Raw genomic sequence first — 22,853 nt, 5'->3', positions numbered from 1 at the left:
AAATATTGTCATAGAAATAGAGAATTTGATTTAATTTGATTAGATCTAGTCTAATCTCTACATGAAAGAAATCCCCACCATACAGGGTCGGTTTGGAGACCTCTCCTTTCCCCCACCTCCAGCTCACCCTGTATGTCACCTGTGTGTACACAGCTGTTTGCATGTCATCTGGGCTGGCTTTTCTCTACTTTGCTGGAAGTGAGACCATATCTTTGCTTCATCAACCAATCTGCTAGGAATCAGTTTGCTTACTATGCTTGGCATATAATGATTAACAACTGACATCTTCTAGGTTTTTTTCCTGTCTAATATTAGTACTTTATTTGCCAGTCACAATGATCCTAATTACATCAAAGCATGGAAATACAGCTGTTCACAAATAGTCAATCACTGAAGCAACAGACGACGGTACAACTTCGAGGGTTTGCTCGTTGAGCTGAGCCGGTTCATTCAAAATTAGTAATTCCAATTCTATGTGAAGATGGAATTCCTTGGAATGGAGGAGGAGACAATCTACCACCATCTTCTCTCACTTGTCCCCAAATCATATAATAGATTTATTCCCAGCAGATCGTGTCATTTGCATGGAGGAGAAAATTGTCCATTAAGACTAGGACAGGATCTTATTGATGTAAAATCAGTTTGTACATTGGGGAATGTACCAACTTTTAGATTTGCCTGAGGTAGAATGAAAATGTAATATAGCTTTTAACCCACAGAGGAAAGTTGCTAGGGGAATGGGGAGATATCACACCAATTTTTAGATTTGCCTGAGGTAAGATGATGATACAATATTGCCTCTAACCCTTAGAGGAAAGTTTTTGATGAGCAGGTCTGTTTCCTAGCATGATGCTTGGCAAATGATGGAGGTTTCTAGGTGTCAGGGTTCTAGAGTCATTTTAGCTCATTTTTTTCTGGCAGGTTAGCAGAGAGAGACTCTGGTCTCTTCTCTTTCTAAGGAGCCAAAGAGTTCTGTTTAATTGCTATGCTACAGTCTCTGAGGACTACTGGAAGTCCCCACTGGGCTTCAGAGATTGCTAATCCATTACCAACTTCTTATTGAAAATAATTTTATCTTTAAAATCTTTGGGTACTTATTCAGAATTCTATTTTCATCAAACTAGTTATTTTTTAAAAATATATTCATATGCTAAGGCATTTCCCCTGATAGCCCCCTGTACATGTAGTCTGTATCTATTAAATAATAGTTCCTTCCTTTCTTGTCCTTCCTCCCATCCTTCTCTTTCTCTCTTCCTTCTTTCTTCTATTCCTTTCTTCTCTCCCTCCCTCTCTCTTTCCTTCCTTCCTTCCTTCCTTTCTCCATCTTTTCTCTGTCCCTATCTCTGTTTGACTATTTCTCTTTCTCCCTCATCTTCTCCTTATCATTATCTCCCTTGCTCCTTCCCTCCTCCTTTTTGATCTAAATTAGGTCCAGAATAGCAGCCCACCCCACTCCCCTGTAACTCCCTCCAACTTTTGCAGGATACCATTAAGAATGGTCATTAAACCAAATTATAAATTTATAAACGCCCCCGGCATTGCCAGCGAGAAGATCAAATTTAGAGCTGGAAAGGACTTTAGAGGACATCAGATCCAATCTCTACATTTTATAATTGAGAAAGCAGAGGTACAGAGAGTTTCAGCAATTTGTCCCACACAATGAATTCTATTACATGTCTTCAGAATGACTTGAACTAAAACTTCCCTTCTTCCCAATCCAGTCTCCTATAGCACGTTGCCACTCCAGCAGATGTCCAAATAGTTGGAGGACACTTTCATTCTAAATTTGTTCTCCATACCAGCTTGGTGATTTGATCCCCAAACTCACTGGATTTCCTTGTTCCCTCAGGAGGTTTGTAGCCTGCTCTCCGTACAATGTTCCTTGAATTTCTCTTTTAGTCTTTGCTCATCCCAAAGCTCTCCTCACTCTGTATCAGCTGCCCTTCCTGGTTTCAGTTCCACAGAACCCTCCTCAGGTTAAGCTCATTACAGCTAATGGAGCAGGCTGCTAACTCAAGCTCCTCCTCACTCTGATTGGAAAGCTCAAGGGGGGGACCAACTCCTCCCAATGGGGCCTCCTTTACAGGAGACAAAAATTGGACATGAAACTCGTCCCAGTCTGCATCTACTGCTCTGCTTGGTTTCAACCCCATGGAACAAGATACCTCCTGAGTTCTCGGGCCACTCTCACTTTCCTGTTTCCTTTGGTTTATTGTCCCTCACCATCACTACCGTTAGATTACAAATTCCTTGAGGACAGGGACTGTCTTTTTATAAATTACATCCCCAAGACTTGGGATAGTATCTGGCATATTGATTTATTCAGTTACATCTGACTTTTTGTACAAATACCATCAATAACATCCATGGGATTTTCTTGACAAACATACTGGAGTGATTTGCCATTTCCTTCATCATGAATTAAGGCAGACAAAGGTTAAAAATGACTTGGCCAAGACTACTCAGGTAATAAATATCTGAGTCTGCATTTGAACTCAGGTCTTCCTCACTAGAGGCCCAGAGCTCTATCCACTGGGCCATCCGACTGCTTTACCTGGCACATAGAAAGCATTTAATAAATGTTATTCAGATTGAATTATATTTATCTTCCTACTTTTCAGATTTTCCCACAAAAATATCATCTTTTTACTTAGATAATATTTATAAAGTATTGGAACAGTGTTCAGTACATAGGTGCTTAATAAATGCTTGTTCTCTCTTACAATGCCATTTCGCCACCACTTTTATATATTCTATCCATTTATTTATCTATTTACTTTTACATTTATTTGCTCTGTCCCTTTACACACCGATTCTATATCTTTCAAATAAAGCAGGCTTGAAGAGCTGTATTCTAGCCCATCCCAACAAGCTTCAGTGATCCAGCCCCATGAGGTCAAACCAGACTACTTGAACTCTGGTTTCTAACCCGAACTGAACCAATCACCAAAGCCTAGCTTTTCTTCTGCCCAGTACTGGAGGACCTCTTAATTAGGGGCACCTTCTTAATCCAAGAGGGAATACAGACTCCTCAGACAGATGCTTAAGGCTTTTTACAACCAGCTTTTCTAACCTTATTGCATGAAAAAGGCATGACATGATAGAAAGCTGATCTTGGGCTTAAAGCCAGGATTCTTACCCTGCCTCTTGACATACACTGGCTATGTGATGCTGGACCAGTCACTAAATTCTCAGTGCCTTATTTTCTAAGACACTTAGCTATAGAACAGTTACTGATCTGCTGTATTACTAGAAGGTGATTCCTCATGGGGAATTACAGCAGTGAAATCACAGGTCCCTATTTCAGTCCATTTAAGAGACTTGGGAGAATTCACTGGAGTCAGGTCAGTAATACTCAAGTGTTCACTTCATTATTTGGAGTGTTTTAATCTCATCCAAAGGAAGGCTTGTTCCTTAACCAAGCTCATTGCTTAGCCAAGGAGGTATGATCAAAGCTGGAAAGTCAGAGGCAGCAAAGAAAGGAAGCAACCAGAGAGGCCATTAGATGTCTGGTGGTCTTATAAAGGGCAGGAGAAGAGAGAAGGGGAGCAGCAAGGACTCCATGAGCTTCTGAGTCTTATAGCATTCTTACTTTCAGCTTTTTGTTGTTCAGCCATGTCCAACTCTAAGTGACCCCATGGACGTTGAGTTGGTAAAGATATTGGAGCCATTTGCCATTTCCTTCTCCAGTACATCCCCATTTTACAGATGAGGCAAATAGGAGTTAAGTGATTTGCTAGTGGCTAAGGCCATATTTGACTCCAGGCTCAAGCTCTATCGTCTGACTCACTCAGCTGCCTCTTCACCACTCTACTAATCATCTCTGAGACAGCTAGAGTCTCGTCTCCCCCACATTAACTCCCACAAAGGGGCTGGGAGCTGATCTCTACAAAGTGAGAGCTATAAATGCCGCTTTTTTCTCCAAGCTAGTTCTGTGCAAAGCTTATCTCCTGGAGAAGAAAGGAAACTAATGATGGCCAGGGGTCTGAGTAGTGTGAGAGTGGGATGGTGGATATAACTTAGTTTGGGGGAGGGGGGTCAAATCCTAGTTCAAATCTTGTCTCACACACTTACTAGCCGAGTGATCTTTGCCAAATCACTTACCCACTCTCTGCCTCAGTTTCCTCATCTGTAAAATAGGGCTAAAAGCATCTGTCAGGGTAGTTATATATATATATATATATATATATATATATATATATATATATATATATATATATATATATATATAAATATATAAAACACTTAGCAAACTTGAAAGCTATATACATGCTAGCTACTGCTCTTATTGTTATAATTCAGACATATCCATTCAGTTTCCTCCATTCTGGTGTCACCGGCATGGAGTCATCAATTAATGAGGTTAGAAGGAAATAGAAATTTATTGCCTCTAAAATAAAACATAAAATCCCTTGCTTAGATTTTAAACTGTTTGCAATCTGGCCCCAATCTAGCCTTCCGGGCTTATTGGATGCAACTTGCCTCTCTGATCCAGCTCACATAGTTGTCTTTCTGTTACTCCCCAAACACCCATCAATGTGGCTGTGCACTGGCTTCCTCCATCCCAGAATATGTTCCCTCTACCTCACACGTTGATCTCACTAGTAGACTCTGAGGATCTTGAGGGCAGATACTGCATTTGCCTTTATTTGGATGCCCAGTACTTAGCACAAAGCCAGAACATAGTAGGTATTTAATAAATGCTTGTAGACTGACTAACAGGATCCTTCTCTTCAGGATACCCCACTTTCTACATGAAGCTTTTTCTGGCCTCCAGTACTCTAAGGATCTTGAGGGCAGATACTGCATTTGCCTTTATTTGGATGCCCAGTACTTAGCACAAAGCCAGACACATAGTAGGTATTTTAAAAATGCTTGTAGACTGACTAACAGGATCCTTCTCTTCAGGATGCCCCACTTTCTACATAAAGGTTTTTCTGGCCTCCCAAATTCTTTTTTTCTAACTTCCTTCTATTTATTCAGTATATTCTCCTACATGTATATATTGCCTTCTCCAATAAGTTGTAAGTTCTTTATAAGTAGGAATTATAGTTCTTTGTATTTGTATTCCCAATACCTGCCTGCAACATAGTAGAGTTTTAATAAAAACTTTTGGTCTAACCAAACGTAGGAAAGTCTCTGAACATAGAGGATTTCAGGAAAATGGAGGTGGGGAAACCAGAAGGAGGGAAGGGGGTTCCCCCTAAACCTGAGGACTTTAAAAAAACAATCTTCCCTTTTTCTATAATCTTCCAAAGAGAAATATTACAAATTTCCAGAAGTGACATGCCCTCCACATTTGGCTACCCTTCATCTGTACAAGCTGTTCCCTCTGCCTGACATTCATTTCTTCCTCATCTTTGGCTCTCACAATCCTGAGTTCCAAATTATCTTCTCTGGGAATCCTTCCACAAGAGCCCCCTTTTTCTTCCTAAAATTAGTTTATATTATTAAAAATTTTGGTATGAAAATTATTCATTAATAATGCATTATTATTGTAAACTGAGGTCATATCCCCACTCCTTCCATTAAAATGTCAGATACTGAATTTATATACCCAGTGACCAGCTTATAGTAGAAAGTTCCTGGATGTTTGTTATTTTAAGTTTTCCCAAACTCACTCAACTAGAATTCTTCTGACCCCAAATCCATAATTCCCTCTTCTCCTCTGGGATGCATCTAACTCTAAGAGGGCTACAACTTCTGAAGCCTTTGCCGCCAGCACCCTATTCTCTAGAGCATCTCCATCACATCTAGGAACTTTCTCGGTGCCTTTTCTTCCCAGCGTTGGATATTCATCCCTGCTATCAAAGCCTGGCTTTGGCACGCCCATTGGCACATTAGTTCACCCAGTTAGAAATATGGTTGCTGACTGGCTTTTAATGAATTTTAAAAATTCCTGATCTGGGTCTATTTCAGGCTATTTAGAGTCATCAATTAGACTTTCCATTTTAGAGATGTCAGATCAGTTCAGTGATTATATATTTCTGTATTACACAGCTCATTCTGTAGAGCAGAAAGGGAGCGTGGGGGGAGGGAGGAAAAAACACTGGTCTGGAAGTCAGGAAATCTGGTTTCTGGTCCTATCTTTACTCCTCCTCTAACTATACAACTCATTTTCCAGCTCTGGGTCTCAGAATTCTCATCTGTAAAACAAACACATTAGAACTAGATAATCCCTCAGACAGTTAACACTTCCTAGCTGTGTGACCCCCTCCCAAAAAAAAGTATTTGAACTAGATAATCCCTAAATTTTTTCTCGTTTGCAAATGTCACCATTTCATTAATATAATGTTTCTGATGTACTAGGAAAAAACATGGGAGTGCTTACTATGTGCCAGGCACTGTGCCAAGCTCTTTATAATTGCTATCTCCTTTGATCCTCAAAACAACCCTGGGAGTTGGGAACTATTATCCCCATTTACAGATTAGAAAAAATGAGGCAAACAGATATTTAATGGCTTGTCCAGGGCCAGACAGTAAGTATCTGAGGGCAGATCTGAACTCAATTTTCCTGACTCCTGGCCCAATGCTCTCTTCAATTTGGCTCTTGTACAGGAGGTTTCTATATCATACGCCAAGGAAATCAACCTCTCTACTTTCTGGAGCTGTCTTCTCAGCCATCCTATCCCACTCTCTAGGCCAGAAGTTCTTAACCTGGGACCTATGAACTTAGATAGATAGACAGACAACATTTCAATACAAACTGGTTCTCTTTGTAGTTACCTAGTTTATCTTATGCATTTAAAAAGCATTATTCTGAAAAGGTTTTACTGGATATCATCCCTGACAATGCAGGTTAAGAAACATCCTTTAGAATTAATTAAAAAGAAGCAATCCTTTAGAATTACAGAAGTGAGTAGACAATTGTGTTGTCTCAGGACCCTTACAAGTCACTCTACCATGGGAAAGCCTGAGAGAAAAAGGAGCAGCTCCTAAGGGGATGTCAAGGAAATGAAGTTGTCATGATTTGGGGACATGGTGACATCACTGACTGTCCCACTGGTATATCCTCAGAGCTTGAGAACTTCGAAATAACTCAATGCACAAGATTTTTCTAGCACTGATTGGGAGCACACAAATAAAGTGAGATAGGGGAAGCACTATGGCAGTCAAGCTTCCCGGAGCCTTATAGTAGAGCTTTCTCTTTATTTCTCCCAAACACTCAGCTTTGCAGTATTAACCAAAGGCCACAGCATGAGGAACACCAACCAGAGGTCCAGCCATCCTCTGGTTTTATGTGCATCCTTTAGACCAGCTTCGGAGCAATAGGAAAGCTGGTACCTCTGTTAGAGTCACTGGAAACATGGCTACCCTTCAACCTCTCACTGGTCAACTGCTCTTTCTTCCTAACAAGATGGCCTGACTAGTGCCTCTTAACCTAGGATCCATGGGGTCCCCAGGCATAGATCTCAGGAAATCTGAAATTTGGAATTTTTAATATTTGAATAACCATATTTCAGTATAATTGGTTTCCTCTTCAACCCTAAGCATTTTATTTTGTTCATTTTAAAATATGATTCTGAATAAGGATCCATTGGCTCAAGGGAGAACAATCCACACAAAAAAGGTTAAGAATCCACGGCTAGGGGCGGCTAGGGGCAGCTAGGTGGCACAGTGGATAGAGCACCAGCCTTGAATTCAGGAGGACTCGAGTCCAAATCTGGTCTCAGACACGTAACATTTCCTAGCTGTGTGACCCTGGGCAAGTCACTTAACCCCAGCCTCAGGGGGAAAAAAAAAAGAATCCATGGCTAGAGCAAAGCTTCTTAAAATTGTGGGCTGTCACTCCATATGAGGTTATATAACTATGTTGGGGGTCATGAAATTATGATTTATCATCAGTAAATATTTGATTTGTATATCTATTTTATATACTTATATACCTGAAGTTGAAAATTTCTCAGACAAAAAAAGGGCTGTAAGTGGAAAAAAAAGTTTAAAAAGCCCTGCTCCAGAAGATCTCTAAGTTCCAACATCTTTTAGTTTATTTCATTCATAAAGGCCATTTATTGCGAAAGTAAATGTTCTTAGATATTTCATTGACTCCCAAAATAAATTAGAAGAAAAAGGAGGAATGATTAGCACAAGGAAGGCCTTGGAGTCACCAAGAAAAAGATAGATTATATTCAATTCATTGTTTGAGGAGGTAAAAAAAAAAAAAAAATATATATATATATATATATATATATTGTAACACCCATGAGGAACATTTTCATTTCTCAATTAAAAAACAAACAAAAAAAAACCTTTCACATATAAAAAGGGAAGCTCCAGATAGCTATAAAAATTCACTTTTGTGAGTGCCTTTATTCGCTAACACTGCCAAACAACTCCATTTTGCTGTAGAAGAAAAACCTGGTGGCAGTTTATTTCCAAGCAACTAAGACCATTTAGTTATGTCTTTCAGTCACTAATCCTTTTCCCTTAGATCCTCTTCTAAGATCCCAAGGAACCTTTTATACTGCCTATCCCACTGGCATGTGATATGTTATATGTATTAAAGTTTCCCAGTTGGCTTCCTGTTTGGAGTTACAAAGTGTATTAAGTTAAATTCAGGGACAATGAGTTAGGATGAGTCCAACTTGTCTGGCTCATCTATCAGTAAAAATTAAATATAAAAATGACCCATGAGTCAAAAGTTCTTCCTTTCCTTCCCCACCCAAAACAAGCCAGCTGGTTCATTGAAAACCTGAATTCTAACACTTAATTCTGTGGAACCAAACTTCTGACCCCTTTTGAGCAAATGGCCTACGGTTTAAGTGCTAAGATATAGAATACATATGTAAGGCTCACATTTGTCTCCACTTAAAAAATACAAATTGAACCAATTTAGTTCAGTTGAAGTAAATTACTATGGCCTGTTCTTGATTAAATGTTTATAGACTCATGGGATGTGGTTACTTGTGGACCCATCTTAGGACACATGGATTGATTTAGTTTGTCCAAAGCCTGAATATATATGAGATTGAAGATTCAAAGATGGCCAATACTGCCTTTTTCAATCAGCTTATTCTGACCATCTTTTTATCTTTCTTGGTTAATAATGATTCAAACTGTCCAGGGTGGTTTGAGAAGAGTTTTGTGGGGGATGCAGTGGAAAGAGGAGCAGTGAGGGGGGAAAGATTGGTCTGAACATGTAATTTCATTGATGCAGGAAACTCCGGATGTGTAAAATTTTCCCACCAATTCCAATTGACAACTTAGAGTCTTAGAGAGTTGTCTGGGACATTGAGAGGTTAAAGGAAATTGCCGATGGACCTTAGGGTAATAGATTTCATGCTAAAAGGGACCTCAGAGGTGAATTATTCTAATTCTTTCATTTTACCGTTGAGGAAACTGAGACCACAAGAGCTTACATGGTGTGCCTGAGGTTCACAGACAATTTCTGTCAGTCTATGGGGTTTCCACCACATCACAATGCCTTTCATTGTTCTCCCTATCTTGATAAAGATTTATTCTGTAACAAATATATTCCCCTTACCCGCGTAATTTAAATTGCATATAAAGGCTCTTTTATTGAGTCATACACATGACTATGGGCAGATAGGTGACACAGTGGACAGTAAGGCTGGAATCAGGAAGACTTCTTTCTGAGTTAAAATGTGACCTCACATATTTCCTAGCTGGTTGATCCTGAGCAAGTCACTTAACTCTTTTTGTCACAGGTTCGTCATCTCTAAAATGATCTGGACAAAAAAAAAAAAAAAAAAAAAAAAAAAAGGAAATCTCTCTAGTATCTTTGCCCAAAAAATGCCAAGTGGGATCATGAAGAATTGGATAAGACTGAAAAGACTTGACCATAAGGTCCAGTTGAGGATGAGGAAACTGAGGCTGCTTGAAGAGTTTAAGTCACAAAGAGTCAGACATGACTGAAAAACAAATGAACACCAATGTGACATACAATAGAAATCCAACATTGATTTTTAACTCTGAAAACTTTATTTAAAAAAATCTAATTGAGGATATTAATCAGACACTTAATTCAGCTACATTTGGATGCACTGCAATGCTGTATAATTTCCTTCAAAGACCAGATTGGATGCCCCATTATGGAGCCTTGCTTCATCGCCCCAGGTATTAGAGTTCTTTTCATTTTGAAAAGATTTTGTGAAACTGTATCTACTTTGTAGCCACTTCCTGCCACTATCTCTCTCTACCTCTAATAAAACATAAGCTTCTTGAGGGCAAGAACTGTTGTTCATTTTTATCATTGTATTCTCAGTACCCATGATAGGAGTCTAATAAATATTTGCTGAATTCAACTCAGATTTCTCAGGGTCATAGCACCACAGAGTGACAATGTTTTCTAAAAATACAGAAAACCAAACTTTCAGGAAACCATTTCCCCAAAGTCACAGAGATATAGAAAAAGGTCTGGAACCCGTCTCTCCTGGCTGCCCAGCCTGCATTAAGAACTGGCCAGACTGTTTCACATTTCTTACTTTATCTCCAAAACCATACAACCGAAGCACTATAGCCTACAATTGAAAGATGTGGTCCAATGGAAAGAGACTGGATTGGGAGGCAGACGACCTTGGTCTAGACCCTGTCTCTGTCACTATGCCCCTTTCTGGACTCATTTCTTCATCTGTAAAAATAGGAGGATCAGACTAGATTAAGGTTTCTAATGCATAACATCTGAATTTGGGATGGGGTGCATGTGTGGAGGAGCATAATTAGGACACACTTTTATGCCAGATCTGCATTGCTAAAATTTTCTCATCTCTTTCTTAAATCTAGATAAAGGACAAAACAATGAATGAAGCTGATTTTCTGTGCCAAATTTATCAATTAACAATGCACACACCCACATGAACTATTGTGTTAGTGTGATGTATTTATTTTGTATATCAATATATAAATACTTATATAAAATATATAAAATTTCATATTTAAATATATAGCTAAATTAATATATATTTATTTATTTTATATATAAATATTCATACATACAAATATATAAATCTATATGAATGTTTAAATAAGTATTAAATATATAATATATACATAATATATATTATGATTATAAAAAGAAACCAATCATATTGAATTATAACTATCAAAATGGGGGGTTTGTTTTGTTTTTTGACATTCACAGATAAATAGATAAACAGATAAATGCCTGACTTAGATGATCTTTCCAGATTATATCTCCCTATGATCTGAAACTGCAGAAACAATTTATTGAATTCATAGGGAAAAGAACTAAGAAGTGATGCAGAGGAAAGTACATGGGACGCAGAAATGGAACATTCAGCTTTGGCTTTTCAGCTTGGCTGCTGAGCAAGTATTTCTCTCCAGGTCTCAGTTTCCTTCTCTGTAAAATGAAGAAAGGAGAGAATACTGTCCTTCATGATTTTTCAGCTCCCTTCCAATTCATAGTATGCAAGCCTAAGTCAGCTCAGGCTCCCAAAGATGTTCTCATTCAGGTCACATCAGGTCCACTCTGCTCCCCTACTCTGGCTGAGTTCATAGGCCTGGCTCAGTCAGGTGCATCAGAGGCTGCCTGGAAAATCACCGGCTCGACCACCTCCTCTGTCTGACCCCTCCCCTGAATCCCCTCAAGCTGTCGCTTGCAATCAGCCCCAATGGAATGGAAGCCCTACAGTGGTGTTTTCGGAAGGACTATCTAAATGAGGAAGGGCTTTATTTAGTTTGCAGAGACCACAGAACAGAGCTTGTTTATTTTTAATAAATGGCTTTCCAGCTACCCTGTCTTCAGTGAAGCTGTTTCCTCAACAGCCTTTGATAAATAATCCAATGCTTATTGCTCCAGCTCTGAATCATTTTGCCATGAGGCGGGCATGGCCCTGTTGAAAGAATGCTGTATTGGTCATTAGCAGACCAGTCTGAATCCCAACCAGACACTGACTAGATGTTTGACCCAAGGCAGGTCAGCTGATGTCTCTAAGCCTCAATTTCCTGATGTGTAAAATGAATAAAAAACATTTGTGCTTCCCCCTTTGTGAGCTAGGCTTGTTATACAGAAAGAAATTTACAACTTCTTTCTCCATATCCATAAAACCATGGGCATTCTTCGCCAACGCTGCCATCTGGAAGGAGCCCATTAGCTTGTTGGTCCATGGCTGTGGATGGCTCTGAGGTGCCATTTTGGGGGATGGTTATGAAATAAGGAATTATGAGAATTAAAAAAAAAACCCGTTAACTTAGTAGTTTTCCCCTTTGGGATTTCACTGTAACTTCTGTTCTTCCACTAGTTAATTGGTTTTCAGGAAGACAGAAATAAAAGTGGGCTATAGCAAGAGGCACCATGAATGCCTCTGGTGGAATAGAAAATGGGGGTTGGATTCAGAGAACTCTTAGTTTAAGTTCTAGCTGCATTAGCTTTGTTGCCCTAGTAAAGGGGTCACTCATAGAAACAGAGAGAAGGATAATGGGTGGGCAGTCCACATTCTCCACTGGAATCCATTGACATATCGAGATAACTAGAAGAAAGCGCCCCAGTATGCTGAATGAATCCTCATTGAGAATTTACAGGAGAATATAGAAGGGTGTCCCAGGGGATGATGGGTTGTGGTCTGCGTTAATGGAAAGGGTACCCTTATCATTGAATCATAAGTCTAGCAGTTGTAATAAGTGTCTTTGGAGGGGAAGGTAGATGGCACAGTGGATAGAACACTGGCCCTGGAGCCACAAGAACCTGAATTGAAATACTTACTAGCTATGCGACCCTGGACAAGTCACTTAAACCTAATTGTACCCCCCCCCAAAAAAAAGAGGTTTCCCGAGTAAGCCATTTAACTTCTAGCGTTGGTTCTCTCTGCAAAATGGGGGAGTCAGACTAAGTATTCCTTAAGGAATATTATTAACCTATTATTCCAAAATAATATCATCAAGGAAGTTACAACTGCATTATATACTTTATTCAACCATTTCCCTGCAAATTGGATGGCTAAGGACCCTTGGAACTCTGGGAAGGCATATCCTAAATGGCCAGGAACTAGGTCTGTGATTTCATAGATAAAAAGAACATCTTTGACCAAAGCAGTTTAGCATTTTCTCTGCCCCCTCTAGTCTAAGAGTTGACCACAGAGAGGTTAAGTGAGGTACCCGGGAAAATCAAAAAGCCAGTATCTGTCAGAGAAGGGCCATCCTGAGTCCAAGGCCAGATGTCTCACCACATGGCCTCCATGGCCACTTCCTGTCCACTTCTTAGCAATGTTCTGTGGGAAATAGTGTTTTCTGTAAGGTCATCTCTCCCCCTCCCCCAGAAGAGTTACCAGAGATAAGCAGACTGTCTTATTTATATACTTAGGGGACCAGCATTTGGTTATGATCTAGTATATAGAATGCACAAAGAAAAGGACCCCAAATAACCCCATCTATTAATAAAAAATATATTTATATAATTGCAAAGGATTTGATAATTAGAGATAGTTAAATATAGCAGTGAACAAAAGCAGTTAGTCAAGAAGCCCTGGGTTTGAACCCTGTATTTATTAGCTATTTCATATTCATTTGTCCTTCATTTATTTAACTTCTAGCCTCAATTTTCTCACCTATAAAATGCGGACAATAATAGAAACTACCTCCTAGGATTGTTGTGAGAATTAGATGAGATAAGGTAAGCACTTTATAAGTCTTAAAGTATACTATAAATGTTAATTATAATTATTATACATTATCTCATTTAGAACTTCAGAACAACTCCTTGAAGATGTTATTTTGGGTTTTAAGACTGTGCAGTGGGGGCAGCTGGGTGGAGAGAGCACTGGCTTGGAATTAGGAGGATCTGAATTTAAATCCAACCTCAAATACTTATTTGCTGTGTGAGTCACACAGCAAGTTACTTAATCCTGAATGCCTCAGTTTCCTCATTTGTAAAATGTACTGGAAAAGGAAATAACAAGCCACTCTAGCATTTTTGCCAAGAAAATAGGGTCATGAAGAGTAAAATATGATTGAAATAATTCAACAACACAGTCAGTTTTACAGACAAGGTAACTGAGACCACTTTGAGTCAAATCAACAAGCATTTATTTAGCACCTAATGTGTTCTAAGCACTGGAGATTTAAAGAAAGGCAAAAGGCAGTTCCTCCCCTCAAGGAGCTCACAATGTAAACAGAGAGACACAACATGGAAACAAGTGTGTACAATCAAGATCTGGATTCAGGGTAACTTGAAGGCAATCCGAGAGGGAACTTGCATTACGGGGCTTTGGAAAGGCTCTGGCAGAAGGTCAGATTTTAGGGGTACTTGAAAGAAGTTGGGGTTCTCAGGAGAAAAGATAAGGGAAAGCATTCCAGATATTAAGACAGACAATGAAATGGAAGAATTGGGAATAACTCGCTCACAAGCACATTGCCAGAAAGTAACAGAGGTGAGACTTGAACCCAGAGGCGTCCAGCATTGAAATTAAGCAGAAGGGATGGTGCACACATTTTCTGACAATATTTGACACACCATAATTTTTTTTTTACAATGAGAGATACTGAGGAACCATGAACATGAGTTACTTGCTTCAGAGTTAATATCAAGGAGACCTGTGATGTCCAGCTTCCATCATTCTCACGGATTGGCCATGTGTCCGATCTCCTTTCTGGGAAGTAACTCCAATAGCTTGAAACCCATCATCCCTGCCTGTTGGGCAGGCGATGAAAGCCAAACATGTGTTTCCTGTAGTAGTAAGCCTCTTCAATAAGGACATATCAGGCAGTAGGCGTTTGTGTGTGCAAGGAATTCCTGCAGCTGGCCTGCCATCCCCCACCATCATATATAGGCCCTTTTTCTGATGCTCTGTTTCTTATCCAAAGTCTCTCTCTACCATACACATCGCCCTCAAGTTCACGAATTCCCCTAACTAAAATTAAGTGATAAACAGACTTCACACATCCAATTCTGAGCTCCAATTCTGTGTCTATAAAACAAGCAATCAAAGTGGGCAATTGAGACAATGAATCTGCTAATACTTGCTGAATGGTACAGACAGGCTAGCCATGTGGATCGATCTAAAGAGATCCATGTTCAGAGATTCATTCTATCTGTGGGGTCATCCTCATTTCTCACCGGTGTGCTGGTCCTCGTGCCTGAAATCAGCCCAACCTTCTCTCCATCTATTAGAATTCCACCCATCCTTCAAGACCTGGCTCAATTCCATCTCCATGAAGGAGGGAGATAGAATACTGATTTCGATGACCAGATGGTAGTTTGATTTGACTGGAAAGGAGAGGATGTGCATGGGAATAACACCAAATAATGCTACACTTGATTACATTACTTCAAAAAATTGTTATAAACTAAATCAAAGTCAAGAAAAAAAAAAAGCATAACCATGCAAAGGGGCAAAATCTTGCTCAAGTCCTTGTGAGTTTGAATAAGGCAACATCAAAAGCACCTAGCTTGGAACACCTGAAATATCTTTTGTTTCCTGCTGGCTGACTTTGTGGTGACAGACAACCTGGTCTTGAAATTCTCAAAAGGTCAAGAGAGTCACCAGAAGTCCAGCACTCTGGGGAACGGAAGGAATAAGCCTACTGTGTACCAGGCACTGTGCTAAACATACAGCAAATATGATCTCATTTAATCTTCATGGCAATCCTGGGAGAAAAATGCTATGATCTGCAACTTACAGATGTGGAAACTGAGGCAGGCATTATATGGCTTATCTAAGGTCACACAACCTGAAAGTGTGGGATTAAACCCTGATCTTCCACAGCTCCAGATCCAGCACTCTATCTACAGCACCATCATCAGCTTGGCCATGGTACCAGAGTCTGCCAGGGACCAGAGCAGCAGAATCTAGAAAGGAGTCAGTCCCCAAGACTCACAAGCAATAGATGAATGCATTAGTGGAGAACCTACATCCCACAAGTGAAGGAATGGCTTGCTCCTAAATCACTGCCTACTCTACATCTGGAAGTAAATTTGATAGAATCTCCAAGGAGAGAGGAAGTAAAGTCCCCCTTCTTTTTACTATTCAGATTATTGGAATGAACTCTTAAATTAATACATATATATAAATATATATATATATATATATATAAAATCTTCCCAGGGAATAAGTGGACTCAGAGGTAAAGGAGCCCTCTAGCTCTCACCTCCTCACATTAGCAGGATCTTTGTCCGTGTGAACTCACCTCCTGATTGGCTGATATCTCTTGGACTCTCCAATTTAAGGGTCTCAGGTAGATGCCTTTATTCTTCTCCTTACTCTGCTACTGATTCATTTCCCAAGGCATATAATCAGGTACCATCACCTCTCAAAGTATCATCACTTTTCAGCTCCCTGTTATGTATTATCTTCCTCTATCCCCCTCAAGCATTGGGGTTCTCTTCTACTTCTATGTGTATTTCCAGAACTTAACACAGTTCCTGACACAAAATAAATGCTTAATAAATGTTTGATGACTAACTGAACTCCTGTTTGTGAAGATGTTTTTGTGTTTGTCCTTGCTATAGTTTCAGTAAATATCCTTGTGTAAAAGTTAATTAATAGTGTTATTGTTGTTGTTCAATTGTACCCAACTCTTTGTGACTCCAAAAAATACTGGAATGGTTTGCCATTTCCTTCGTCATTCATTTGACAGATGAGGAAACCGAGGTAAACCAGATTAAATGAGCTAGTTAAGTGAATGAAACTGGATTTGATCTCAGAATTTGAGCTTTCCTGATTTCAACCCAGCATTCCATCCATGTTGATACTTAGCTCCTTTAATTAATACCAAGGGGAGCAGAATCAGTCAGTCAATAACCATTTATTAAATACCTACTGTGTTCCAGGCACTGTGCTAAGGACTGAGGGTACAAAGAAAGGCAAAAGACAGTCCCTGTTCTGAAGAACTCACAGTCTAATGCAACCAACTATGTACACAAAAATCTATATACAAGATAGATGAAAGTCAGTGGAAATAGAGAAAAAATACTAGAAAAAAGCACAATAAATGGGGGCTCATGAGCCACAGAATTAGAAATACTAGAAACCTGGAGGAAAATAATCAAACACCTTGCAGAGACTGACAAGCCCGTGCCTGTGGGAATTGGAAGGTGATCTCAGAAAGGGCACTGTGTACAATACAATGCTTTTTCCAATTTTACCATCTCCCCTCCTAGGGCTCTCCAAAATTCTCTCGCCTTTGGTCCATTTGGACTTCATTCCTTCTTTTCTCCCACTGACTTACATCTGTTAGTGATTTTATAATTCATATAATCTTAGAGATGGAAAAGGCTATAGACCAAGTTCAACTCCTTCACTTTATGGAAGAGGAGACTGAGGTCCCAAGAGATTAAGCTCATTTTAGCAGTGGGCGGCAAAGCCAGCCCAAGAGGCAGGGATCCTACTCCCTTGAATGAAGTGGGCTTGACAGTTTGCTGTGATGCCTGACATCACAGCTTTTGTGGCTTGTGAGTTTCCCAAACACCCCCACAGTGAACCTGGAACAGGAAGGATTCTAGAGTCATGTATGTGGGATGTGTGTGGAGCTCAGCTAACAAAGTTTTTGTTTTGATATTGGACACTGCCAAACTGTTGAATTGAGCCCCACGGCGTTAACGTCAATTTGATCAAACAATAATTTCTCAATTTGACTTATAGTTTTGAGATTTGCTTAGAGCAAATATAACGTGGATATGCAAACTTAAAAAAAAAAAACCCAACATTTTAAATCCTATATTTCAATATAATTGGATTCCTTTATAATCCTATGTGTTTTATTGCATGCACATGAACACATTATTCTGAAAAGACATACTTTAGGTAGCTAAGTGATGCCATGGATAGAGCACAGGCCCTGGAGACCCATGGACCTGAGTTCAAAATCTGACTTCAGATACTTGATACTTATTAACTGTGTGACACTATGCAAGTAACTTAATCCCTATTGCCTCACCCCCCCCAGAAAAAAAAAAAAGAAAAAAGGATCCCTAAGCCTCTCCAGTCTGCCAAAGAGGTTCAAGACTCACAAAAAAAGCCAAGAACTAATTTAGAGAATACATATACCAAGTTTTTTAAAGAGGCAACTAAGATTTTCCTAGAGAAAAATCCCATGGGAACAATTAGAGCAATGATCTATTTAGCTTAAAACTTCAGGTCTATTCTTCCAAGATATCTCAGAATCTTATAGTCAAAGGTGAAGGAATGATAAAATAAAAATAATAATAATAATAATAATTATTATTATTATTATTAGCAAGCAAACAAACAAAACCCTCCCCACAAAAAAACAAAAAAAGAAAAAAACCTAAAATGAAGCACAGAATGAGGTGGAGAATGAACAAAATGACTGGAGTTATTTGGAAGGAGAAGTCAAGATTATGAGAAGTTTTGCCACTTGAATGATTGGAATGACTCTTAAATTACATATATATCAGCAGCTAACCTGGTACTATTGTTGTGCTTTCTTTAACTCAGGAACTTGAAGCTCAGGAAAACACACACACACACTCACATACACTCGTGAAAGCCTGAAAATTTGAAAATTAAAATCAAATTTTTTAAATGTACAAAGAGAAAGTCACATCTAAAAACAGATCTATAGAACTCATAAGATCAAACTCAGTAACAACTACTTGACTTTCTGGATATGAAGAATTATTTCATGTTCTGCCCCTCTCTGCCCCCATAAACACTCCAGAGATAGCCCAAAGTATAAAAAAATATTGCCTTGATGATATGATCAGATCTTGGTAATGGATTCATCAAAGGGGAAAAAATTACCTGTAACTTAAACCTCAAGAATTCACTTAAGTCTCTAATGTCTGTAAGATAACCATGTGGAATTTCAGAGCTTCCAGACGGAAAGTCAATGCTAGACAATCGTGGCTGGCTGGGTAAGATAGCAGAGATTTTTAACAGCTTGCCATGTAGCAAGCTCTGGTGTTGTCACTCAGTCAGAACTCTCTTTTTTAAATTCTTCAATAGGTTACAGAAACTTGATAATATCTGGGCTACGAAAACCAAACACTGGGCCCTGTGCAGACCAGTCTGAAGGACCAAGTTCAGTTCTGGCCATGGCAGCATAGGAGGGAAACTGATAAACTGGAGAAGGTCCAGATTAGGATAACCAGGCCTCAGGGCCTCAAGATCATGCATGCTACATGAGCAGCAGCCAAAAGAACTGAGGATGTTTAATATGGAGAGGAAAAGACTCAAGGGAGAAATGCTAATTGCCTTCAAGTATTTGAAGAGCTGTTCTTGAAGAAGGGATTAGACATGTTCTGTTTGGTCCCAGAGTAGTAGCTTCATGAAAATGAAGTAGAATCAAAGGATGTGGGTTGTAAACCTGCTCAGTCATTTATTACCACTGGCAATTCCTGGGCAAAAGATTTCCCCTTTCCAGATCTCATCGGCCAGATGAGTTGTGTGGACCCTTCTAGGACTAACTTAATGGTGCTATGAGTTTGCAAATAGTCAGGCTGAATGTCAGGAAAACTTGCTAATGGTCAGAGTATGTGGAATGAAGGTTGCTTCTTATTCTGAGTCTTCAAAGCAAAGAAGATGGGATTGGAGCAGCACTTGCCAGGTATATTACACAGGGATTGGAAGCCACCAAGTTTTCTTCCATCTCTTATGGTTCCTGTTGTCATCGTTCAGTGATTTCAGTCATGTCTTGTTCTTCATGACCTCTTTTGGGGTTTTCTTGGCAGAGATGCTGAAGTGATTTGCCATTTCCAGCTCATTTTTACTGATGAGGCAAGCAGGGTTAAATGACTTGCCCAAAGTCTGCTTCCCTCATCTGTTTAGAAAGAAGCCCTTCCACCCATCATTTGCAGGGGCAATTAGGTGCCAAAGAAGAGAGTCCCTGCCTTGAAGTCAGAAATTCAGATCTGGCCTCCAACAATTACTAGTTGTGTGACCTGGGACAAGTCACAACCCTGTTTGCCTCAGTTTCCCCATATGTAAAAATAAGCTAGAGAAGGAAATGACAAATCACTCTAGTTTCTTTGCCAAAAAATAAAAAAATCCTAATGGGGTTACAAAGAGTGGGATATGAACTCCCTCATTTGGGTTTGAGAAATGAGAATCCCAACAAATTAATAGGAGATAAGTGGCAGATTTCTAGCTTCCAATAAAACCCTCTTAATTTTGTACTCCTCCACACCCCAGCACTTGAAGTAAATGTGCTCTACCTTGCTTTCCACTTAAAATAGCTCCTAGTTAGTGACAGATGAAATTACTAATAAAACTTTCACTGCCTTTATGCTTTGGAAGGCCTCTAAGTGAACTCCTCCCACTTGTTTTGGGGATAATTATATTTGAGACAAGTAATTTGAATGTTTAAGAAACCCATAAATTTTGCTGTGGGGTTGAAATTAAATTGATTGTTTCCAAACACACAAAAGTTTAGTCATTTCTTTTCTGCCTGGGAAAAGCTCTTGCTGGAAACTTTCTTGCTGAATAGAGGAAAATTAATCTCCCCTTAATTGTTTCAGAAGGATTTCTTTATTTTCCTTCACAAAATTGTTCAAATACATTCTCCCTCCATTACTGAATTTAAACAAATAAAGCACTTGATTAAGGCAGGGAGAGAGAGATCATGAATAAGTGATAAGACCCTCCAGGCTAAGAAAGGCAAAGTACTGCACGAGCTCATTTGTCTCTTTACAAATAGTTAAATTTAAGAAAATGAATTCGCATTAATACTTTTAACTTGGAGGAAGGAGGTTGCCTGACTTCTTTTTCTCCCTTGCCCCCTTCTTTGGGAGCTGTCCATCATCCTGGATCAGTTCCCTTTGGGATAGTCAAGAACCTGTCATACTACATAAAAAACTGAGCTCAGGGAGGGGGTTATGGGATTATGTGCTGGTAAATTTCTAGGTTACCAAGAAGTTACGGAGGGATCAACCAGCTTTCCGGAGGGGAGAGGGCTGACATCACTCGGTTGTCATTTGTGCCTCCCAGAGCCCAGGCAAACTTTTCAGCACCATCCGCTGAGGACTTAGCACTCTAGTCAGAGCTGGATATGTATACCAAGTTCAGCCGCCTTGGTCTTAGTTTTTTTTTTTTTTTTTCCCCCTCTCTTTTTTTTTAAACAAGTACTAACAGATCGCAAGAATGTGGAGGAGTCCTACTCCACCCAGCTCCAGGGCGGAAGAACATCTGGAAGTACACAAAGAGCCCGCTCCGCGGGTACCTTCCCCGGCTTCCAGTGGGAAGCTCCTGCAGGGCACAGTACTCTACAGGACGCTCACCTAAAACCCAGGGGGTTCCTTGCAATCCAAGAGCATGAGCAGAAGGGCGCGCGGTGCAAGGTTTGGGGTGATCTCCGGGGCGGGGGCGGGAGGATTACGAGCGCGCCCTCACAAACTCCAGAGTTGCCCAGGTCTGAGACTCCTCAGTGTCAGTGGAGCTGCCTCAGCGAGCCGGAGCTCTGGTCTCTGCGCTGCCAGAATCGCCCCCCCCCCCCCCAAGGCTGAGCGGAGATCCATCAGCTTAACCTGCGGGCTCACAAAGCACTCGCACCCCGGCTGCGCCTCCGGAAAGCCAGAATCACGAACGCCCCAAACCTCCTTCGGTATCCTGTCTACACACGAAGCTCAAAGTCCCAGGGCTAGGGTGGGGAGGGAGGGTCGGAGTGCGCGGGTCGGGGACTCCCCGGGTGTCCGCCGTCAGCCCCCCCCCCCCCCCCCAGGCCCGCAGCACCCGGGCAGGCGGCGAGGAGGGAGGTGGGAGGGGGATTCGTGGAGAGAGCCGGTGGGGGCGGGGCTTCGAGGTGGGCAGTGCAGGCAGGAATCTTTCCCAGCCCGGAGCCGGCCGCAAGCCCGGGGACGAGCGGAGCGAGCGCCGCAGTCCGGGGCCAAGGGCTCTGCGAGGTCCGGCCCCCGGGACGGAGCCCCCTCGCCAGCCTCGGCTGGCCCATCTCCCCCGCTGAGAACAGGGTCATTGCCGCCTACGTACCTGCGCTTCTGGTTCTCCGGCTCCCTCGGGGGCAGGCGCTCCCTCGCTCTGTCGCTCGCTACTTATTGTCTGCCATTAGCCCGGCACGTCGGCGCTCCCCCGGAGCCAACCTTCAAGTCCTCTCCCCGAGAGCCAAGTCGGGCTGCTCCGGCAGCCGCCTGCCGCTCGGCGTCCGCTCTCCCCTCGGCAGTCCCAGTCAGCACGTGAGGACGGCCTCCAGGTTGCCCGGCTTCCCTGGCAGCTGGATCCTTGGGCATCTCCCAGCCGCCGCGCGCATCACGCCCTGCCCCTGCCGCCGCCGCCGCCGCAGCCTCGCCTCTCCCAGGGCTTCCTCCCTTTGATCCAACTGAGCGCACTTTATTACTCTCCCTCTCTGCCCCTCCTCTCCTTCCTTCCTTCCCCCTCCCTCCCTCCTTCCCTTCCTTCCTTCCTTCCCTCTCTCTTCCTCCCCAGCTCCCCCCGCCCGCTGCCTCTCCCCCGGCTGGGGCGGCTGCTGCCAATGAGGCTCCGCTGATGCGCTCTTCTCGTCCAGTCATTGTATCGGAGAGGGAGGGAGGGGACCAAAGGAGAGGGGAAGGAGGGAGGGAGGAGGGAGAGGGGAGACGAGGGAGGCGAGGAGAGCAGTAGTAGCGTAAAAAGACTCCATCCAACCCAGCCCGCGAGCCTCGGGCTCCCCGCCTGGGCTGCGCTGAGTTGGGATTAGAGGTCAAGAAGAGATAAGGGCCAGCTCAGTTCTGGGCACTCACAGGACGCGTAGACTTAAAGAGCGCCGCTCGGAGTCCCGCTTCCACGAGTTTGACAGTTACTGTGGGACCTCGGGCAAGGCACCTGAGCCTGCGCTTATCCCCTGCTCCTGAGGGGCTCACAATCCCGGAGGGCATCAGAGTTGTGCTGAGCCCCAGATACGCGCTGAGATACTGGCGCTTTACAATGCACTCCAGAGCTGCCCGACCTTCAAAGACCAGGTTCGAGTCCCAGGACGCCCCTGGAGAGATG

At 41.6% G+C, this 22,853-nt stretch overlaps 1 protein-coding gene across 1 annotated transcript in view; it reads right to left on the bottom strand.

Annotated features, from left to right (window-relative positions):
- FRMD4B (FERM domain containing 4B) overlaps nucleotides 1–22,222 on the bottom strand; it is a 337,387-nt gene extending 315,165 nt beyond the window's left edge. Inside the window, exon 1 of the mRNA XM_074284129.1 lies at nucleotides 21,858–22,222. The gene's annotated coding sequence lies outside the window, so the exon portion shown is untranslated. The remainder of the gene's footprint in view (nucleotides 1–21,857) is intronic.
- Nucleotides 22,223–22,853: the final 631 nt, after the last annotated feature.

The sequence above is a fragment of the Sminthopsis crassicaudata genome, chromosome 1 (assembly GCF_048593235.1).
Source record: "Sminthopsis crassicaudata isolate SCR6 chromosome 1, ASM4859323v1, whole genome shotgun sequence".
NCBI lineage: Eukaryota > Metazoa > Chordata > Mammalia > Dasyuromorphia > Dasyuridae > Sminthopsis > Sminthopsis crassicaudata.
The sequence above is the reverse complement of the archived record's forward strand: the minus strand, read 5'-3'. Positions and strand labels throughout refer to the sequence as shown.